The sequence below is a fragment of the Pinus tabuliformis genome, chromosome 6 (assembly GCF_031772625.1).
Source record: "Pinus tabuliformis cultivar Carrire ecotype Pingquan chromosome 6, CPIR1, whole genome shotgun sequence".
NCBI lineage: Eukaryota > Viridiplantae > Streptophyta > Pinopsida > Pinales > Pinaceae > Pinus > Pinus tabuliformis.
In genome coordinates, this window is record NC_142292.1 from 2,084,638,567 (window position 1) to 2,084,661,220 (window position 22,654).

Consider the following 22,654-nt stretch of genomic DNA (forward strand, 5'->3'; position numbering starts at 1 on the left):
GGATATCCTGAGAACCTTGACAACACAATTAGACATCATGCAAGCCAAGTAGAAGCAGGTCGAAGCAGAGCAGAACCTAGTTATTTTTTGCCCTCGATACAGAAAGAAACATAGTCATAAAGAATCCACACTAGATATGGTATAAACTTGTGCCATATGCACTAAGGAACATGCCACAGAAAATTTCCCATCACTCCCAAGATTAAAAGCAATCTTCAAGGAGGCAAAGGAAGAAGCAGAACCAGTATACCTGTTAAACCAGCGTTGCCAATAGCAAGCACGACAAACAGGTGTGCCTACCAACCCATCTTCATTGTTTTAGCCTTCACAATATAATTCCCAGCAATATATAGGAGCTACATGGTAGAACCAGCCACCTTTTCCTAATTGGCCACCACAAGCATTCTCCATGCCACCTTGGTCCAATCAGTCAAACCCAAACAATAGTTGGCCAAATCCCTCTTACCTTCCATCATTCTGGCAGAACAACCCATATCCATCTCAATGGTCCCCCTCCACTTCACAAAACCAAAACTGGCAATCAAGCTAGCAAAGACCCACAAACCAGCCAGTAGGGATAGTCCCCCTGCCTCAACCCATGCTACCAGCACCTTATACGTTGCATCAAAATCCTCAATCCAATCTACGACCGCAACCCCCAGCCTAGCCCAACACAAATCCTAACAACATACCAGTCTTGTCGGTACAAATCATTGAAGGTCTAGATCCGGAAACTGAGTTGAGAGAATGTAACGAACTCAAATTGAGGTCTGCATGAATAATCGCGCCAAAGGATGATAAAAATATGCAACTTGAAGAACCATACCCAAACAAGCCATTGACTGTAGAACAAACACCTCAAAGGGAAAATATAGTCAAGCAGAAAAGTCACGAACAGATCATTACCTCTTCTCCGCCATTCCCAGAAAGATTGATTATACCTCGCCCAATTGAATATCCCAACTTCAATCTCCTAGGAGAACTAAAAAATCTTTGCATAAAATTACCCCTCCTCCAAGCTATTCAAGACATTCCAATCTATGCAAAAACCATTAAGGAATTGTGTGCCAAAAATTCTATGAGGAAAATAAAGGTAACACCAATTGTCCATGTAGTTGGAACTCTATTTGATCTATTATTAGGCAAAGAGAAACCAATGAAATATGAAGATCTAGGAAACCCTATTGTCATAGTACAAATAAATGGATGCTCCTTTCCCAATGCGTTAGTTGATTTAGGGGAAACCATTAATATTCTCACAACAACAACCTACGAGAGGCTTGGCATCACAGCCTTAGATCAAACTACGACCTTGCTGGAACTTGCCGACCATTCAGTTATTAAACCAGAAGGGACATTATAGGATGTGATGATGTCTATAGACTCTTGGGAATACCTGGCAGATTTTTTTATTATTAATCCTAGAAACTAGCTAGATGGACATCTTTTAATATTATGAAGACCTTGGCTAGCGACTGCAAATGCTTATATAAGTTGTCGAATAAGCAGTATGACTATAACTAGAGGGAATGATGGGAAGAACCTAACTTTATACCCTCCAGCTCAGCCAAGCCTAACCATAATAAAAACTAGGAAGCAACTTGTAACATATTTAACAAAAAATATTTGATCACCATTAACTGTAGCAGATGCTCTTGAATTTAAAAACCAAACAGAAGATGATATTATTAACACTTGCATTAACCACCTTGCTGCAATATCTAATCTAAAATGTCACATGATTGAAGCAGTCCTTGATTATGAAATTGAAGAAGATCCTTTAAAGATATCAATGACCAAACAATACCAACAACAATTGTCTATAATAGCAAACCTATTGAAATTGATCCAGGGAAAATCCTTAACATTAACAAAACTTGAGTGTTGACCAGTAGCAGAAGCTTATTCAAATCCTTAGAAAATATAAAAAGGATTTCTCCTGGGATTACCCAGATATGAAAGGGATTGACCCTCAACTATGTATGCACCACATTTACACTAAAAAAGACGCAAGACCCTAGTAGAGGGAAAAGTTCCCCTAGGGTTTTTTGGGTTGAAACCCTAGCAGACTGAAAGCTATCTATTCAAAGAAACATGCATTCATACAGCCATTATGCTATTATAAGCAAATTCTATGATAAGGGTACGTACCTTTGGTCCTACGTTTGAGAAGGCCCTTAGGGTCCAAACCCTTCTTGGAGTTCCCTTCTTCTCTTTTGTCATGCAAAACAAACAATTCAAAGAACACAACAGTACATGGACAAAAACTTATAAAGAAACCTTCTTTATGTTATAAAGGAAGTTAGCTAGTTATGAAATCCAAACAACCATTTACATATGAATTCTAAACATGAATATCATTAACATAAAGAAGATTCATTTCGGGAACCAAGACATGTGTTTCTTTTATTATAGACAAATAAAGTACATAAAAAGGAATGTTTTCACCTGAGTCACCTTCAGCAGGCTCCAACAAAAGCTTCCTTTCGGATCCGTTCCAGCCTCAAGCCTCTAACAAACTCCTTCCATGACTCTCCCCATGATGTCATAAATGGTGGATGAACATCAACACACAAGGAAACAAAGGTTTCCTGTACAAAATGGGGGAAGTGCATAAGGCACAAGGGACTTCAGACCTAGTCAAGGGAAGAATCTCAGCATAATAACCTTTCTCTCTCTTCTCTCCTCCCTTAGGCCTTCCCTTTGAGGTCTTTTTATACCATCTCCAAAGTAGTTTTTTAGTTAGGAGTTGGTTGGGAACAGTTGGGCCATAGACACTAACAGGTGATCAGCAGGTAAAACCCGTGATCTCCACCCGAAAATAAGGAGTCTTATATTTTTTTAAGTGTTTTAATACATACACGCGGGTTGGCTATACACATACCCGCGTATACATGTGTTTAACTCAGGGCAATGTCGCGTATAAGGGATAAAACATTGTTTTTTAAATTTTAGGACCGAGTCTGGAAGGAGGGGTTGCCCTAGGCCACGAGTACAGCATCACAAACCATAAGAGTGAGATTTGGAGCTATAACAGACCCGTATGACAACCTCAGCGTAGATTAAATCCTCACCTAAAGGATATCATTAAAGACGAACTACAGAAACTGTTAGATGTGAATTTTATCTATCCTATATCTGACAGTAAATGGGTTTCTCCCTTAGTTATGGTTCCTAAAAAGAATGGGAAATGGCGTATATGTGTCGATTACAAAGACCTTAACAAAGCAACACAAAAATACCATTTTCCCCTTCCGTTTATCGACCAGGTTCTGGACACATTGGTAGGTAAAAAATTCTTCTCTTTCCTAGATGGCTTCAGTGGATACAACCAAATACAAATTGCCCTCGAAGACTAAGATAAGACTACTTTCACCGGCCCCTAGGGATGTTTTTTTTACAGGGTATTACCTTTTCGATTGTGCAACGCACCTGCTACATTCCAAAGAGCCATACTCAGTATCTTTGCAGACTTGATAAATGAAGGATTATAGGTATACATGGATGATTTCACACCCTATGGAGATGACTTTGAGAAGGCATTACAGACATTGGAGAAAGTCCTGGAAAGATGCATTGCTACTAGGCTCTGTTTGAGCCACAAGAAACACCATATGATGATGACAGAAGGCCTGATCTTGGGCCATTACATCTCAGTAGCTAGAATTCAAGTAGATCCAGCAAAAATACAGGTAATCCTCTTACTAGCTATCCCCTACACTCAAACAGAGGTACGTAGTTTTCTGGGATTTGTTGGATATTATCGAAGATTTATAATAAAAAATTCACAGATTGCTGCACCATAATATGCCTTGACAGGAAATATTGATTTTATATGGACTAACAATGTGACATTACCTTTGCAGAATTAAAATAGCTACTATCAATAGCACTAGTATTACGAAGCCCGAACTGGGATATACCATTCTAAATTTCATCAGGCACATCAGATACAGCCACTGGAGCAGTTCTTGGCCAAGAAGAAGACAAGAAACCCTACGTGATATACTACATCAGCAAAAATTTAACTCCTGTTGAGTTGAATTACATAGTTACAGAGAAGGAGTTTCTAGCTATAATCTACGCTATTAATAAATTCAGACACTATATAACAAGATACCCTTCCTGTATATTGATCACTCTATTATCAAATATTTAGCTAATAAACCTATTATGAATGGAAGAGTGACACGATGGTTAATCCTTTTGCAGGAATTTGACATAACGATCAAGGATCGACCAAGAAAGGAAAATATGGTGGCAGACTTCCTCTCCCGAGTGCCAAGAACAGACTACGCAGTGGTGGTAGAAGACCGGTTCCTCGATGAGCACTTGTTTGATGTGACCATGAAAATACTGTGGTACGCAAATGTGGTGAATTACTTAGCATAGGGAAAACTACCCAAACACTTGACACCCAGAGAAAGGAAATTGATAGTGCAACGTAGCACTCGGTTCTCCTGGATCGCAGGATACCTCTTTCACACAGAAGCCGATATGCATATCTGCAAGTGTATCAATGAAGACAAAATTTACAATATCCTAAAATCCTGCCACGATGGACCTTGCAGTGGACACTTTGAAAACCGCAGGACTGGACATAAAATTTTACAGATGGGCTATTATTGGCCCATGATTTTTAAGGACACCAAGAAATTTATCCAGGCATGCAATAGCTGCCAAAGAATGGGCCACCCTAGCTAGTTTGACGAGATGCCCCTACACCCATAGCTAGTCATCGAACCCTTTGAACGTTGGGAATTAGATTTTGTCGGCCCAATAAATCCATCATCTAATTAAAAATCATATATACTGGTTGCAACGGAATATGTGACTAAATGGGTGGAGGCAACAGCGTTACCAAGAGCAACAACAGAAACAGTAATCAATTTTCTCTTTGAAATTTTCATGCAGTATGGTTTACCTAGAGAAATAATTACAGATGGAGGGCCACAATTTGTAGGCCATAAGATTGCTGCTACACTAAGAAATCATCACATTTTACACAGAATCACCTCTTCGTACCACCCACGGGAAAACGGCCAGGTAGAGAGTACCAACAAGGTAATCGAGGCCATTCTAACAAAGACAGTCACCTCACACAGACGCGACTAGACTACCTGATTGTCGGAAGCCCTGTGGGCATATCGCACAACTTGGAGGAATACAACAAGATACTCCCCATATCAGCTAGTGTTTGGTAAGGAACCTATCTTCCCCATAGAATTTGAAATACAGACATTAATGATAGCCCAAGAAGTGGGGTTGGATTTGAATGAAGCACAAATCAACAGATTACAACAAATAAATGAATCAGATGAAATTTGGCTATTGGCTCTTCAGTATACTGCACTTATTCAACAACAAAGAGCAAAATGGAATGACACCCTCATCAAGAAAAAGACATTCCATGAAGGCGATTGGGCGCTTTTGTACAATTCCAGGTTCCAGGACTTCAAGGGAAAACTCCAGACTAGATGGTTAGGTCCCTACTAGATAAAAGAGGTGCACGATAATGGCACCCTTACATTAGCCACCATTGATGAATCTGCCTATTCCTTTAATGAAAATGGGTATCAGGTACGCGTCTACCACAAACCACTTACAAGGGAATCCTTTTGCCAATAGATACGTGAAGATTCTATGATACAAATTCTTGCTGCAGAAGGCCCAATTTTCTGTTTTTTCTATTGTTTTTCTTTCTTTTGTATCATTTCCCTTCTATTGTTTAGAGCAGTAAGGATGATTGCTTGTCTGTGTTTTTTCTTCCCTGTTTTCTTTTGTTGTTCCCTACAGGGAACAACAATTGTTCCCTCTAAGGAACAACACTTTTCATGTGTTGATTTTTTGTTTCCTACAGGGAACAGTTGTTGTTCCCTAAAGGGAACAACACTTTTCTATATGTGTTTTTTCTATTCCCTACAAGGCACAATTGTTGTTCCCTCCAGGGAACAACAATTTTTGTGAGTATTTTTGTTGTTCCCTAAAGGGAACAACACTTTTTCTATTTGTTTTCCTTTGTGTTCCCTCCAAGGAATAGTTGTTGTTCCCTCCAGGGAACAACACGTTTTTCCTGAGTATGATTTTATTATTTCCCCTAGGGACCAGCACCTTTTCCAAGTGTTTTTTCTTGTTCCCTCGAGGGAACAGCTATTGTTCCCTAAAGGGAATAGCACTTTTTCGAGTGTTTTTGTTGTTCCCTCCAGAGAACAGCGGTTGTTCCCTAAAGGGAACAACACTTTTTCCGAGTGCTTTTTTGTTGTTCCCTCTAGGGAATAACACTTTTTCGAGTGTTTTTGTTGTTCCCTCAAGGGAACAACACTTTGGGAGCATTCTCGAGAAAAACCCTCTCTTCCCCTTGCATGATCATTCCTAGCCCATCCCACCTCAATTTTTTTTAATCCTCTTTATGGCATAAAGTACCATACATATATGAGGACAACAAGTATGGAGTCTATTGAAGTAGGAAAATATCCTTAACATTATTATCTCTAATAAGGTTGATTTGTGATGATCGAAAAAGAAAGGGCACAATTATCTATATCACTTTATTATCCTCATTTCTGATATAAATGATATTGATTAATTATCTTCACCATGCTAGTTCTACTCCCTCTAGTATAATTCTCTCTGCTTATTATCAATAAGATTATGGGTATACTTTCTTTTCTATTGATATGTTCAAACTTCTTCTGCCATCCCTACTCTTAAGGAGTACTGAGACACCCTCTATATATAAAATGGGGAGTGTAAAAATATATATATATATATATATATATATAGAGAGAGAGAGAGAGAGATAATAAAATTCACTATTTTATTTTTTTGATCTACAAATGGAGGATAGGGGGTCTCATAACGAGCCAGCCTAACATGTTCATAGGAATGTGGTGATGTGGAATTCCCACTATGGCCACCACACTAGGGATATGATCCAATGGATGCCTTAAGAAACAAAATCCTTGGAACAGGAGGTCTCATCACGAGCCAACCTGACCACTTTCACTACTTCCCAGTGAATGGCAATGTGTTCATCTGGTTACCATGCCAGAACATTGATCTCTACTATGGACATCATAATGCACTTCCCCAACTATACATAGAGGATCCTGGCTTCTAAGGGTTAGAAAGCAACTTTGTCAAGGCTATGGACGCCTGCAGGTAGCAGAAGCTCTGCTTATGGTATTGAAGTTTTATTTCCTACACCAATAATTATTACAATGCCCTCTTCTTATTTTTCTATTTTTCTACGCAAAGATTATTTCCCTAACTTACCTTACCTTGAACCTTTATGCATGAGTTAATTTTTCTAAATCAATCACATCATTTTCAAGAGGAATAACGGCAGTAAGGTATCATATCTTACGTATGCTGCCCTTTTTACTTATCGCATCACCTCACGGCATCTTATCACTTATTAATAATTCTAGTTACACGCCTCGTTTTCATTACTCCAATATCCTTTTACGATCCTTTCATTAATATACGTACTCTGCCACCTTTACTACCCAATCTATCACCCCTATACTTCACCGCCAAAACGTCATCTTTTCGTCCATTCGGTCATAGGCGACCTTTAATTTCAAGAGGGGGCGGACACCTCCAATACACTCATGCATGCGTTGTCATAGTTTTATTGGATTTTGTAGGATAATACGACATCCCATAATCACAGAGTGTGTGGCATTATAACAGTCCTCGATTTAACGGTATTTATTTTCATAAAACATCACCTGACAGTGCTGTTACAACTGCTTGTTGTTCCATCTCTTGACTGATGCTCGTTGCTGTGTTTTCTCCATTACACTAATTTTTTACAGGAGTAGTAATAACTCAAGCATCATGGTAGGTAAAACAGTGCACCAAGAACCTTTAATACTGGTTGTCTTCGATGGAGCCAAGGAAATTCTAGCTCCCGCAGGATGGACAGCATATTTTACAAGATTTGAACCCCCCAATGAGGAAATCACCATTGAATTTCTATAGCATCTACATAATGGACAATCCTTGGTGAGAGGTAGACAAATCATCGTATCAGATGTTGTGATAGCAGAGGTGTCTGGGCTACCGGCAGAAGGACCAGTATGGGCTGACAAGTGATTAAAGCTACATGACGCTATGGAGATTTTTAGGGACGAAGGACAAGATCTAATCAAGAAGGGAGAAGGCATTCAACCATCTTCTCTTGGAAAGACATAGGGAGAATTGGCATGAATTGTCCAGAACTATATTACCTGCGATGGGCATCGAGACGTGATAAGGTCACGGCAACTCAAACTTTTAGCAGTCTTAAAACAAAAATGCTTTGTTAATTTTCCTAGACTATTGAATTCATTATTGCATGACACTATCGAGAGGCTGAGATGGAATCAACACCCAAAGACAGTAGTTAGCCACCATTGTCTGATCATATTAATAGTTAGTCACAACCTTGCCCAACAACAATCAACATGGGATGATCTCATATCGGCCCTCGAAAGAGGTGAAAACCTGCCAGCACCTAACCCTGTTCCGAAAATAAAAAGGATGGCCCCTTCAAGAAGCAGACCTCAGAAGCGTAGACGATCTCCAAGGTTGAATTCATACCAGGGAACATCTAAAAATCCTCAAGGCAGTGCTAGTCAACCAACAGAATCATCTAGCTCGGTAAATGTATAGGACTTGCAGGGACAATATAATCCTAAATCAAAACCTCAGGGAGGAGATAGACTCGACTCAATGCAGGAAGGAGAAAGGCATTCCAACGATGAACGAGAAAATGAATTAGGGCCTCCTCCAACACCAATATGAGTTTTCAAGATGATCTTTTGGAAGATTTCAAGGCAGGGATGTCCCAGGTCCTGGCCAATATGAACGTCTACGTGTAGCCTGAAGAACCACTTAATCCTAACTTAGGAGAGCCCAATCTCCAGGGAATTTTGGCTATACCGGAATTCTGCCTTCCCCAAAAGATACAAACCGAGAAGAGGAAGTAGATACAGAGGCTATTCAGGAATCAGAGAACCAATCTGGTGACATGCTCCCATTGGAAAATAGTCATGATCAACAACAAGAAGGTTTAGACACAGAAGTCACAAGCCAAGAAGAGGAAGCAGACATAGAGGTTATTAGGGAGTCTGATAATCAATCTGGAGACACGGTCTTATTGGAGAAAAGTCAGGGTGAACAAGCAGGCTCTTTAGAGACAGAGGCTATTAACGAGACCATTAGAAAATTAGTTACTCCTCAGAAGAGGCATGGAGCCAGAACGAAATTGAGGAAGCTAAGAAGAGAACACCAGAAGCTCCATAAGATGGTCAAGAGGCTCCGATGAAAAATAAAGGAAATTAAAATGGGAAAAACTTCGAACAATACCCCTGAGGTAGCCAATGTGGCCATGCAAACGGAATTATGTGAAGGTAGGGCTACAGGGACTCAAACTGAGCTCATACCTACTTGAACAATCGCCACTCAAGTGGGATTGCATGTAGATTTAGTAGATGTAGTTGCTTAGACGGAGGATTGGACCTCCCACAATAAAGAAGTGTAGACAGAGGATATCCCCTCTTGTAGCATAGGCACTTAGATAGAGGATATCCCCTCTTGTAGCATAGGCACTCAGATAGACATACAAGCCAAAGACATCCTGACACACCATGACCCTATTTTACTAAATCTTTAGGAGGAATTGACACAAGCCTGGCTCGCTTTAGAATGATATGAACAAGAGACAGTTCCCCTGCAGAGATATCAAGAGCTATAGAAATAGCTTAGGGAACTAACTATAATGGAGAACGAGACCTTTGATAGGTGTAGAAAGGGGGAAGAAAAGTTGGAGAAGGTGAAACTCAAGCTAGACAGAGTCATAAGTCAGACAAACACCATCTACTCACTATATTCAGATGTCCTGACATGTAGGTCTCCAGCCACCAACTATGCCTTGTTCTTATTAGAATGATACATGTTATTAAAAATCAAAGCCATAAGAGCTGGTAAACCAATTGAATTAGGGACAATTGAAGATTTTAAAAATTGCTGCAAGAAACATGGTGCAAAGGTCTAGAGGCTTCTTTCTGAGTTCTATCTGCATAATTTCATATTAGAAAACGAGGTGGAAAAGAACCCTAATCCTTTTGTTGGATACGTTCAATTCCAAGCTTTTATCTCTTTTGCAGTTAACCAACTCAAATGGTTTAAAGCTTATAATGCATTCCAAAAACAGGAACATGGATTGGATCTTTGGGTGAGGAGTGAACCTAAACACCCTTTACAAATGTTTTCCAACCATAAAAAGCTGATGAAATGAGAGGGGGTGATTAAAACTTTAGGTCCCATACATATGGATATTGTGCAGAAAGGAATATCATATTTCCTCTCCATTCAAGAAAGATCCCTGACTACATTTAAGCTAGATGGACGATCTCCACTAATAATGTGAAAGAAAGGGAACCATTTAATTATAGGAATTTTAAAGTTGTTGTGGCCTGGATGATCACCTACATCAATCTTATTTTGAGAGAATTACCTCATTGGTTGGGATGTCATTTTCGGAGTCCCATTATTTGGTATCCTCTTGAAGGGTATCAGGCTGACTACGAGTTGCCTGAAGGGGAAGAAAGGCTCGCCTTTGCGCTCTTGGCTCAATATCATGGCTTTAGGCCAATTTTTGAAGCTTTCTCTCCATCTTACTCTTTAACTACATTGCATAAGAACTATCTACTTTTCATGAGGACATGAAATAGGGTAAGCAGGGGAGTATGTTGAGTTATGCAATGGGTATGTATTTACTCTCAAGTACATTGCCTTTTTCCTATTTCTCTTTCGTACCTTGATACACTAACATATTGATGGATTATGATAATAAATGAATGAACTAATCTCAATTAAGATTTAGCCACCATAACTAACTCTTATTCCTTTTTATGAAGAAAAACAACAAAAGGAACAGCTATTGTTCCTTAGAGATAGAATAGCAGCTATTCCTTTCGTCATTTTTCTGCATAAAAAGGAATGAGAGTTAGTTATGGTGGCTAAATCTTAATCGAGAGTATTTCATTCATTTCTTATCATAATCCATCAATATTTTAGCGTATCAAGTTACGAAATAGATAAGGAAAGATGAAAAAGGCAATGTAATTGAGAGTAAATACATACCCATCACATAACTCAACATAATATCTTGATAGAAAATATCAAGACTCATTACGAATATCTAAAAACTGATTGTAAAAATAGAACACAAATAAAGGAAACTAAAACTATTTGAAGAGTTCTCACACTATCCTTGAGGATTTCTAGTGATAAAGAAGAGAAATTCAAATTTGGTTGCAACTCTTATTTGATAAGGTGGCATCCAAGTCACTAACTGCCCATGAGCTTTTTCCTCCTGAATTTCTGAAAAATAGGGTCCAGTGATCCCTATGTATATCCAAAAAACTAATATCTATTAGAAAACTTAGAGATTTTTTTGTACATGAGGAAGTTAGAAACAAAAACCTCTTTCATTTTCTGAAAATTCATTTCCACCTATTCGAAAACTCTATTTGAAAACACTAGCTAAAAACAGGAAAATTTGGGAAAATATGCCTAAAAATATTCATCTGAATCTCTCAAACCATAATAGATATTAGAAAATTGAGAGAGTTTTTTGTACACGAGGATGTTATCAACAAAAACCACTTTCGTTTTGTGAAAATTTGTTCTCGGTTGTTTGTAAAAAATGTTTTAAATTATTTTTATGTATAGGAAAAAACATAGTTTTAACTGACCATGAAACATACATATGACGTCGAGACAGGAGGTGACATGGAGGTGGGGATGATGTGGAGGCACATGGTTGATGGAAAGGAAGTGGGGTCCACAAGGGTGATGTGGATAAATGACGTGGAAGTGAGTGGGGAAAAAAGTCCAAGTGGCAGGCAGTGGGTGGTGCGGGAGTGACAGTGAGGTCAAGTGTTGGTGGGGTCCACAAGTGTGGTGGCCCCTTTTTCAGGGGGGGGGGGGGGTGTGCTAGAATGAGGGATTGTGAGAGGAGGGGGGGTGTGAAACACCACAAGTGCGACACATAACCAGTTGTGCCCAACGTTTTCAGACCCCCCCCCCTGACGAAATGCATGTTGGATTTCGAGGTAGCCAAAGACATTCCCCTGCGATTGATCAAGGCACGAAATTCTTCACCATTGATTTATGCACGCTCAATACTGCAAGCCGAAAAAACAAGTCTTGTTGCTTATTTGACTTTATTATCAACCATAAATTTAGTGCTAGAGGTTTTTATTACATATTAATTAATCATGTTTAAATTACACGATTAACTTTACTAAAACAAAATTAATTTATGCTAAAACATAATTACTTTATCGTAAGGGCGCATTTTGTCTTGCAAGCCCATTTCTTTACTTTTTCTATTTTCTCTTGGAAATAATTTGCAGAATGAAATATTATTTACAATATCATCATATGCAAAAATTACAGCTACAATCAAGTCATCCTATAGAATATAGGACTCTAACAGTGGCTCCAATGGGGATGGAATCCTCCCAGTGAGGTGCCAAGAACATCACAAACTAGTAGCCTGATCCATTGGGATGATCCCAAATATGCAACATGTTCTGCCATAAAATCTCTGCAATTGAAAAACTCTCAAACTGAAAACAAAACCATTCTGCAAAATGAAATCTAAAATACACACTGAACTGAAAATTGTACTGTTATTTGAAACTGAAACTAACCATAATGCTTGAAAAAGATGTTCAGAGTACTGAGCTTATTTGCACATAGCTACCTACCCTACATTGTTGAAAATCATGTTGAATCAAATAATACAAAAATGTCAATCAAGCCACTAAAGTAACTGCTGTAATAAGTGGACTTCTTGACTACTTGTTAGCAAAATCAAAAGGACAGTTTGACTATTGGTCCAAAAAATCAAAGTTGTAATGTGTAATGGCAATTGTTGATGGATCTGGTCCTTATAGTTGAAAAATGGTTGAACACTTAAGCTAAAAATAACCTCCATGTAGTTTTCCACGGGATCAATAAAGGAATGATTAATTAGTTTACCTTTCAAGCCTTAAATGACCAGTTGAGCATGGATGATTTTTCCAGTTGTATCATGTTGATGGTGTTGGACTGGCCAACATGTCAAGGGATCTCCCTAGTAAGAAGTCCCAATTAGACCTCAGACCATTTGGTGTAGGATTCCTAGCAGTGGGTCGTACGGTAATGCCTTGACCATGGTTTCTCATAGAGGCAAGTAAGATAACATTGTTGTAGCAAGGGTGTGACAGATGCAATGAGCCAAGGAATGTGCATGAGAGGTTCTAACACACGAGGGTTGAGATGAGTGTGCCCCTTGGAAACCTATGATAGCACGGAGTTAACAAGGGAACACATGAGCAAAGATGCATCACAACATGGAAGGAAAGGTATCTAGCAATACAAAGTGATGGTTAAACCAACAGCGCATTTCAGACAGATTGATACATACATACACAGATAGTTATACATGCATGTGTAAGTAAACAAATACATATATCATTTAGAACCAGATAGAATAGAATACAATACAACATATGCATGAAACGTGTTGGCCCTTGTTATATTAAGAAGTGTATGTTCTAGTTATATAATACATCCATGTCCAACCACTAGTTCCGACAGCAGAACGTTACAACCACAACCGCCTGCTCCTCTAAAGAGATGTACTAGCTCTGTGCAGTGGAGAAGCCAAGGCTCATTACAATATTGTCCAAGCTCTCTCCAAGATAGTCCTATCAGAAGCTTAGCGGACCAAAAGCCTTTACAAGTTATGAGGGACTATTTATAACAAAGGGTGGGGTGACCCTTGACATTCCCCTTTGTGACAATTCATCTGCCCTCATGACTCTTCATCTACTCTATGACTGTTACATCTAACTATCGACACTTGATTTACACTCGACAAGATGTTACATTACAATGCATATGTACCCATGTGAGACAAAATGGCTTGAGCAAGCCATGCTAGACATCATTATGACTTAGACAACCATGGAAGTCCAAATCTTCAACATCCTCGCGATGATCAACAGTAATGAATTGATGCCAAGATCAGTTGTGTGTGATGATGTCTGTGTTCTCCAAGGTGACATCTTTCTGGAACCTAACTCTTGCCTCCATAGAATTCGGCTACACTGCCCAGAATACTCTTTCCAACTTGTCTAAAAGCATGTGCATCATTGTCTTCAATGTGGCTAGACTAGCAACATACTTGTGCATGATGTCTGCACTGATGGGAAAGTCTGGGTTGGTGGAAATGCACACTAACTCGTCAAAGTATAAGTCAAGCTCTAGTCGGGCCTATGCCTTTTTTTTTCACCTGGGTCAAAGTCCCAATAGATGGGATCCCGTGTGCGCGCACCACAACATCCATACTCTTGAATACACGTGCATGGGAATCTTGTAGACTAGTGATGAGTTGTAGGAGCTCTTCATAGTTCTGGATCTGACTATGGATACATGCTTTTAGCTTGACCGCTCTGTCCTTCATCATATTTGGCAAGTGAAGTGGGCCTCCCTTGTATCTCATCATACATGCTTGCATGTAATCAACATCAGCATGCAAGTTCGCCAAGATATGTGCTCTTCTAGCACATCACTACTGCCATCTATTGAGATGGACGACTGCCTTATGCATGGTACCAAACTTGGAGTACAATGCTCGCATAATTGTGTCAAGGGACATTACTTCATCTATTACTTCCTTCTTCAGTTCATCTTGGGCGGACGTTGTCACAAACTCTCTTCCTTGTTTGGTCGTCTGTAGTTCCTTAGCCATTCGCTCATTCTCAGCTATCAGAAAGTGAACACTTGAGCTAGTGGCTTCAGCGTACACTCTGGTAGCATTGGTCAAGGCTACTGGATGTTTGTGCATGTTAGACACAATCACGCGTTCCTCAACTTTTGCAAGAGATGTATGATCATCCGGAGTCGACACTCTACGAGACTGCACAACTCTATGTTGAGACTTGGTTAATGAGATGTTGTGCATGTCTCCTTCAGGCTGATCTCCAAGGATATCAGTGCCTCCTTGGTCACTTGAGACCTACTCATCTTTGGATGCAATGAAGTGGGTAAGTCGACCTCTTGGTGATGAGGCATGAGGTTGATGTCTTGTTCCAATTCATGTTGGTCCATATCGGTATCCAATTGTTGAAGTGCTTGCTCTATCTCATGAGCGAAGTCCTGCTCCTGCGATGGTTCACCCTGTCTGCTTGTTGCCAGTTGTTTTGATGAGTCCACTACCTGTTTGGGTGTTGTTTCATCAGTCTGCACATGTTGCGCCCCCTATTGTACCTATTTCTGTTGCGCTTCCCTCTCCTGTTTGCACTCTTGTTTCTTCGGAGTTTCTCCTTCAACTTGTGCAACTCTTTCTCTATTTCCTTCATTCTTCTCTTCTCCCTATGCCTTTACGTGGTTCGCTTGTCATGTTGTTGCATCTTCACCTCTCTAGCCATAGCTACTTTCTCCATAAGTGGATCTGCTCGGAACTTGTAGCTTTGCTCTTCCTCCATGTGATCGACAATCTTCCTCTTGCCCTTGTTGCGCACTGGTATGCTTACTTCTCCTGCTGCTGCTACTTTTGGTGCTCTCCGAGATGCTACTTCATGTTTCTTTGCTAACCACTCCATAGCGAAGTCGACATGTTCATTGGGTCTAGAGAAATTGTAGCAACATCTCCATGGCTCCGCCTTCGCCCAATGAAATGACCCGTAAATCCAGTTGAATTTTACTCTCGTGCAATGATCTTTCACAAGACAATGTAGGCCATACGGATTGTAATTTTGGAGATTGAATGGATACTTCTTCATCTGTTCTATATCGAAATCTGCTTGGTTGAAACTTCAGATCTCATATAACCCAATCCACAACGAAAGAGCAGGCCAATCTACCTTCTTCTTTCAGTGCAGTCTAGTTGTCAATCTTGCTGAGATGTGATATGCTAATTCCTGCATAACAAATATGTCCAAGGAAAATTTTGGTAGAACATGCGGAGGCTTTTGTGCATTGTACATCCGTATGAAGGTGCCAGATGGTGAGGCATACCAATTAGCAATGTCTATCAGTGCCTCCTTTGTGGCCTTCGACATGGAGGGTGGATCCTGTTCAAATAACATCTTGTAAACCGGGGTGAAAAAATTATTAGACAACTGTGTGATAACTCCTATGAAGATTCATTCAAACAACAACATACAGTAAGTGTTCACAATTGTCTCCATCAGTGACCATGCCCACTTCAAGCTCAGGAACTCCTGTTGGGCACAGATTGCATCTACGATGTAGGTAGACATGTAGATCTTTGCTTTCATACCTTCGGGCAATTATTGAGCCGTTGTTACCTGTTCCTTCAGCTGATGAGCCAACATGCCGAACCAGTTACATGGTTTTCCTTCTCTGGCCAGTTGGTCCAGCATGATCACCCAACTCCATGGGAAGGTTTCTATGCTTTATTGGGCATACAGTCGACATGCAAATATGACCAAGTATTGATATGCCTTCCATAGTATCTTCACCTTGTAGATCTGGTTGGGTGTTATATTGAATCTAGCCAACTCCTTTACCCAATTCTTCATAATGTCTCTAGAGTTGGCACTGCTGCTGGGTATGCTGAAGAGAGACTCCATGATTGTCAGGCGGAAAGAGTCGATAGTGCGGACACAAATCAACCTCCCTAGGAGCCTAAGACTCTCTAGTGACAAACAAGAGCGATCCTTCTCTAAACATGCATTTACTATACAAGAAATCAAGTGTTTAGATCTTACCTGTAGTCCAACGCTGTTGTAGTAGTCCAGCTTCGCCGATCCGGATGAGCTCCTCCTTCACTTCGAAACCTGCATCCACTAACAATCAAACGATTAAATAGCACTTGATAATCTCATAAGATAAAACATATTTAACATATAGACCAAGGAGTATATGAAAAAACTCATAAATAACAAGTTATTGAGAAGAATGGAATCATTTTCATTAATAGGAAACAAAAGGAACAATTACAACCTGAGCCTTGGTGTTGTGCAAGTCCCTCCCAGGGTCCATCAAGAGTTCTCCTTTACTTTGACAAAGCTCACCCACTTCCAAATGGAAAATGTAAGGATGGGAATCTCTCCTCACAAGTTTCTAAATGGGAGTCCTAATTCCTGCAGCATCTACCCTTAGAAATGCTTGGCTTTCAACCTCCTCTCCTTCTGGCTCAATGCCTGTATTTATAGTGTTCAAGAGGAAGTTAATCAGGTCCACCATCAATGGGATAATCCCCTCTTTGGATGGGATAGCTCCCCTCTTGATGGGATAAGTTCCTCTTTCATAGGGGTACATGAACCATCTGGAGGCGCTCAATACTCATCAAACAACCTTCTAGAATGCTCTAGAAATGACCACAAGTAACTTTTTAAATATGAAACTTGCGCATTTTGACCTTTACAGGAGTACGCACCTGCCCCTTTACATACAGAGCGTACAAGTACGCGGTTATTGTGAACATTAGGTGCGTACCCGCAGGAAAGGTTGAGAGAACCTGCGTACCCAGAGATAAATACATTTATAAAGACTTTCTCTCTCTTTTGGAGTTTGACATGGAGAGCAGAGGCTTAAGACTTACCCAGGAGGATAGCATGACTGTTGATAGAGCCATACTAACTGTATATAGCCATGGTGACATTTTTTAGTGTAACAGATTGCCCCCTAAAGTGCGAAGCCTGTAGTAGATTAGGGTTTTGTAAATCTAGGAAGGGTGAAGCGCTTTATCATTTCAAGGATTATCTCGTGGAGAGCCTGGTCAGAACCTGCAATTTTCAACACAAAATACATGTATAAGATTATATCATCACTGAGGTAGGAATTCCCATACTCAGATCAAAACTTTAACTAACAGACTAACTACTCTGATACAGGAATGATCTTGCAGTACATCATAATCATAGACTTGTGTAGACACAGTATGGATGCAGCCATCTGTTTATAATTGGTCTACTATATAATGAATACAAAACTCCTCGCAGCCTGGATGGTGGAAACTAGATCCAGGGTCTTCTTTTCTACTTCTCGAATTGGTATGATTCTAGCCATGCGAATAAATGAGTTGATGTCGAACATGGTAGAAACCACTTGATTACCAGTCGATGATGTAAACTGTTAACAAGTGTGAGAGAGACCACCAGTAATGTCAATGGTTCTCAAAGTACCCAGTACAATCCATGAGATGTGAATGAATGAGTTGATGTCGAACATTTCACAGAATCCTTCGATCGAAAGTCGATGATGTAAACTGACGTCAAAGGCGAGAAACCTGCCATTGATGCATGCAAACTTCAAGGTACTGACGATTTCTAAGTCAACTCTCTAGGTAATGTGCTGATGTCGATAGAGAGCGACCCGTTGCAGGCAAGCCCGCAACACGAAATCATAGTTCAAGTTGAAGAAATATTGCTGTAAGGACCGACTCAGGGATGGTCAAAATGGATGACAAGTATTTTGCAGATGAAAGTTTTGTTTGCAGACCTCTTGAACACATAACGACACAACAGATGGCTTGGTAACGAATGACTCAAAGTTAATCCCCGGAACCCAGTTAAAGACTTTCGATGTGGTTTGATCAACTGTGAGGTAAAGGATTTCCCAACCCAGGTGAATGAAAAGTGTCGTGTCCAAGAGTGGTAATAAAGTTTCTTCTGAGACAAAAGATAACAAATGGGCTCATTCTTATCTCTTTTCCCCCACCATTTCTGGCAAGTGCCTCTTTATTTTTAACAAGCTTGAGGAGGATACCATATGCTTGATTATAAGCTCATCCTTCGGACGAGTCCAACCTAGTTTTGATTCGAACCCTAGGAAGGAGTGGTTCGTTCCTGTTTGTAATTGAACAGGTCCTTTACTGTGAAATTTTAGCGAGTCCAGTATAGGAGAAACTCGGCGTTTTTCAATTTTAGAGAGTCTGAAAAACTTAAGAAGACTCCAGGTTGAACTTTTTCGTAAATTTGTGTCCCCCAAGCCCGAAAAAGTATAAAATAATACCTGGGAGAACCGCTTGATCTTGCGACCAAGGAGTACTTTCATGATTAGTGTCACTGACCTGAAAAGTAAAAAGTGATCAAGGACACGTCGTTTTATTTCCAGTATCGAGTTTGAAACGACAAAAACCCGGCAAACTTTTCCTGTTTTTACGGTCAGAAAAGGGCTATAAGGGGACCGTCTTTTAATTCCGTTTTAACGAGTGTAAAAGAAACGCTCGGCAATCTTTTCATGTTTTCGGAGTCAGAAAAGAGCTTAAAAGATGACTCTGACGTGAAAAATGATAATTTACCCTAAGGTCCCTTTGTCCTGCACAGAAACAACACATTACTCATACCTGTTTAAGATGGGCAAAAATTCATCGAAAATGTCCTTTCATGGTGAAAAATAAACAAATCTAGCATTTATTTATCCAAAAAACCTATAAAAAGACTTCTTACCATGTCATTTTTACCATTTTACTGTTGAGGTTGAGAAAAGGGCTTTTGACAAGAAACTTCCCGTGGAGATTGCAGAGAATCCGACCGTCAGAATCGAACGTCGTTTCACCAGGTATTCTACAACACCCCTCTCTTGTTTTCCATCCGTTTAGAATTCAGTTTTAAGCTTTTATTTGATTTTTTGGGGGCATTGGGGTTTCAAAATGCGCCCTTCGGGGTACGCAGGTCATACACTGCTGACCTGCGTACCCCGATATTTTCCCAATGGGAAAATTACGGGGTGTACGCATCCGACCTTAAGGGAACCTGCTTCCGAGCGCTCTGTCCCTAAAGGCCGGGATGCGTACCCCGCAAAACACAAATTGAAACCCTTGGCCCTCCAAAATAGACCAAAATTTTTAAATTTTATGGATTCTCACTGATGTTTTATGATGTGCAGGGAGCACACCATGCTTGATTGGCGCGAAAGAGAGCATGAGGACGTTGATTTAGCCGCAATCAATCATCAACCCTCCATTGATGCTTTGAAGGCATGCGGACTATACAAATACTGGGCCATAGCTGGCATGAGGGGCCAAGTGACATTCCTTGAGTGGCTGGTTGAAAGGTGGAACGTCCAGGAACAATGTTTTTACATCGGAGAGCACCAGCTCGAGATAGAGCCCTCTGATGTATATTTTCTCACTGGTTTGCCCAACAGGGGCGAGCAACTGACTCTCTCCGGGACTAGGCCGGGTGGCCAATCCCTTGCTAGCCTCCGGCTAGAGTGGTGCAACAATCAGAACCAGGAGAAAGGGATAGAAATCAAATATATATCCCTACCTGAACTTATGGTAATTGCCTTTACAGTTACCAGACTCTGCGGCGCAGCCGCCTTGCATATTGCCACTGGGTCCCAAATGCGGATAGCGATAGATTGCTACCAAGGCACCATTTTCAACTGGTGCGAAGCTGTGCTGGCCAACATGAAGGCCCAACTAACTAGGGTAAAGACCGGGAAACTAAAGACCTTTGGGTATGGGCCTTTGGTTGTGAGCTTTGCCCTAGAGAGAGTTCCCATGTTGATCCCTCAGCAGCTTACTGTTCCAGTTGGGGCTCCTCAGGAGCCTAAGTTGACGAGATGGGTTACAGTGATGGCCCGGCATCCTGATGAGGGCACGACAGTGGTTCGATTTCCTGATGGTTACTTTCACTGGCTAGAGGGCCAGGTCTTTGCTATTCAGGATTTTCCTTATGCCGGAATGGATTTTCGGAATGATCCGGACATGGTTCTTCCACAGGGAGAACAATGGGATGACAGAGGTACTTTATTTTTCACAAGTTTTTAAGTTATCTATTTTTTTGTTTTTTATATATATCGTCTCAAAACTGACAGTGGCAAATTTTCAAAATGCAGATGTAGGTCCACGGCGTCCGGCCAATCTCCGGGCTTTTGAGAGAAGAGTACCAGCTGTACCAGCACCCGCCCCACAGGATGCGGCCGCAGAGGCCTTAGCCGAGCTGGAACAGGATCTAGAGCGTCTGACGGCGGATATACCAGAGACCACCATAGATGACATTCCTATTCGACTTCAGCGCTATGTGGTTGCAGTCCCAGGACCTATCAGAGGGTTCCTGTGTAGGGTAGCGCGGGCAGTGGTCTCGTATAGAGAGCACCACCAGTGATTGGCTAGTCACTTTTGTAGACACATATGTCATTTTTGGTTTTTTGTACTTATCATTTTGCCGATCATAAGGTGTTTTTCAACCTATGATCGAAGACGATGTATATTTTTTGACACACTCCTATCTATATATATATATCATTATTACCGGCTTATCTTGTTTAACATATGTGATGAAATGTTTTTAAATTTACTTGCATGATTATCACAAATGTCTGTCCAACATTCGAGAAGCAATTGCATCTGCTAATGTATTTAGAGACCTTGGAATATGTTGATATTCAATGTAATCAAATTCACGTTCCAAGAGACGCACTCTCAAAAACAACCTTAATAAGACAGGATTTCTAATGGCATATACTCTATTAAGCTGTAATACAACGAGTTCAGAATCTAACCTCACTATCAAACGTCGAATTCCAAATGAAATAGATTCAGACAATAATTCAACCACTGCACTGTATTCTGCAATGTTGTTCGTTGTTTGACCGAGGCTCACCCCATGCATAGAAACTAACTCGTCAGAGGGCGAATAGATAACCCAAGCTGCGGAAGAGATATTCTGTGTACTACGACAAGCACCATCGACGAATCCAATGTACGTTTGGAGAGGCGTCGACATCTGCAATATCAAGAGTAAAACCAAGATAAGCCAGAATAACGACAAAAACACACTTTCTAAGCTAAGCACACTATCTAAACTAACAAACATACTAGCTAGAAAGAAAACCTAACCTAACTAACATTCTCCATACCCACCATTTGAGCATAATACCTCTTTAGGTAAAGTCCATTTCTAGGTTTACCCAAAGAGTCCCCATCAAAATCTACTAGCTCATAGGCCCCTTTTGCTAGCTTTCGCTTTACAATGTAGGGTCCATGCCACATAGGAACGAATTTTCCAGCACCTAGCTTATCGTTAGCTTGATCATATAATAGCACTAGGTCTCCCTCCGAAAAACTTCGAGGGGTCACATTTCTATCATACTGAGCTTTCATTCGCTTCGCATGAGTCTCGATTGCCAATGCAGCGTCACGTCGAGTCTCATCTAATTGAGCTAAGTATAATAAACGTTTCTCCTCTTCGGAAGTAGCTGGGAGTAATTCGACAGCCATTTGAAGTGATGGGATTTCGCATTCAATGGGTAACACGACTTCCAAACCATAAACTAGCTGGAAAGGAGTGAACCCTGTAGAAGTTTTCACTGAAGTTCGGTATGCCCATAGCGCTGAAAATAACATGTTATGCCAATTCGACCGATGAATACCAATGATTCGTCGGATCATGATAACGAGAACTTTGTTGATAGACTCAACCAAACCGTTGGCTTGTGGATAATAAGGAGTAGAGCTATCGTGGCGCAAACCAAGCTGGCTTGTAAGCTCAGTCATCATGATGTTTCGAAAATGGCTTCCATGGTCAGTGATAATCGCTTGCGGGACACCAAACCTAGTTATAATGTGATTGAATACGAAAACTGCAGCTGTTTTGCCGCTTGCATCGAATGTAGGCATCGCCTCGGC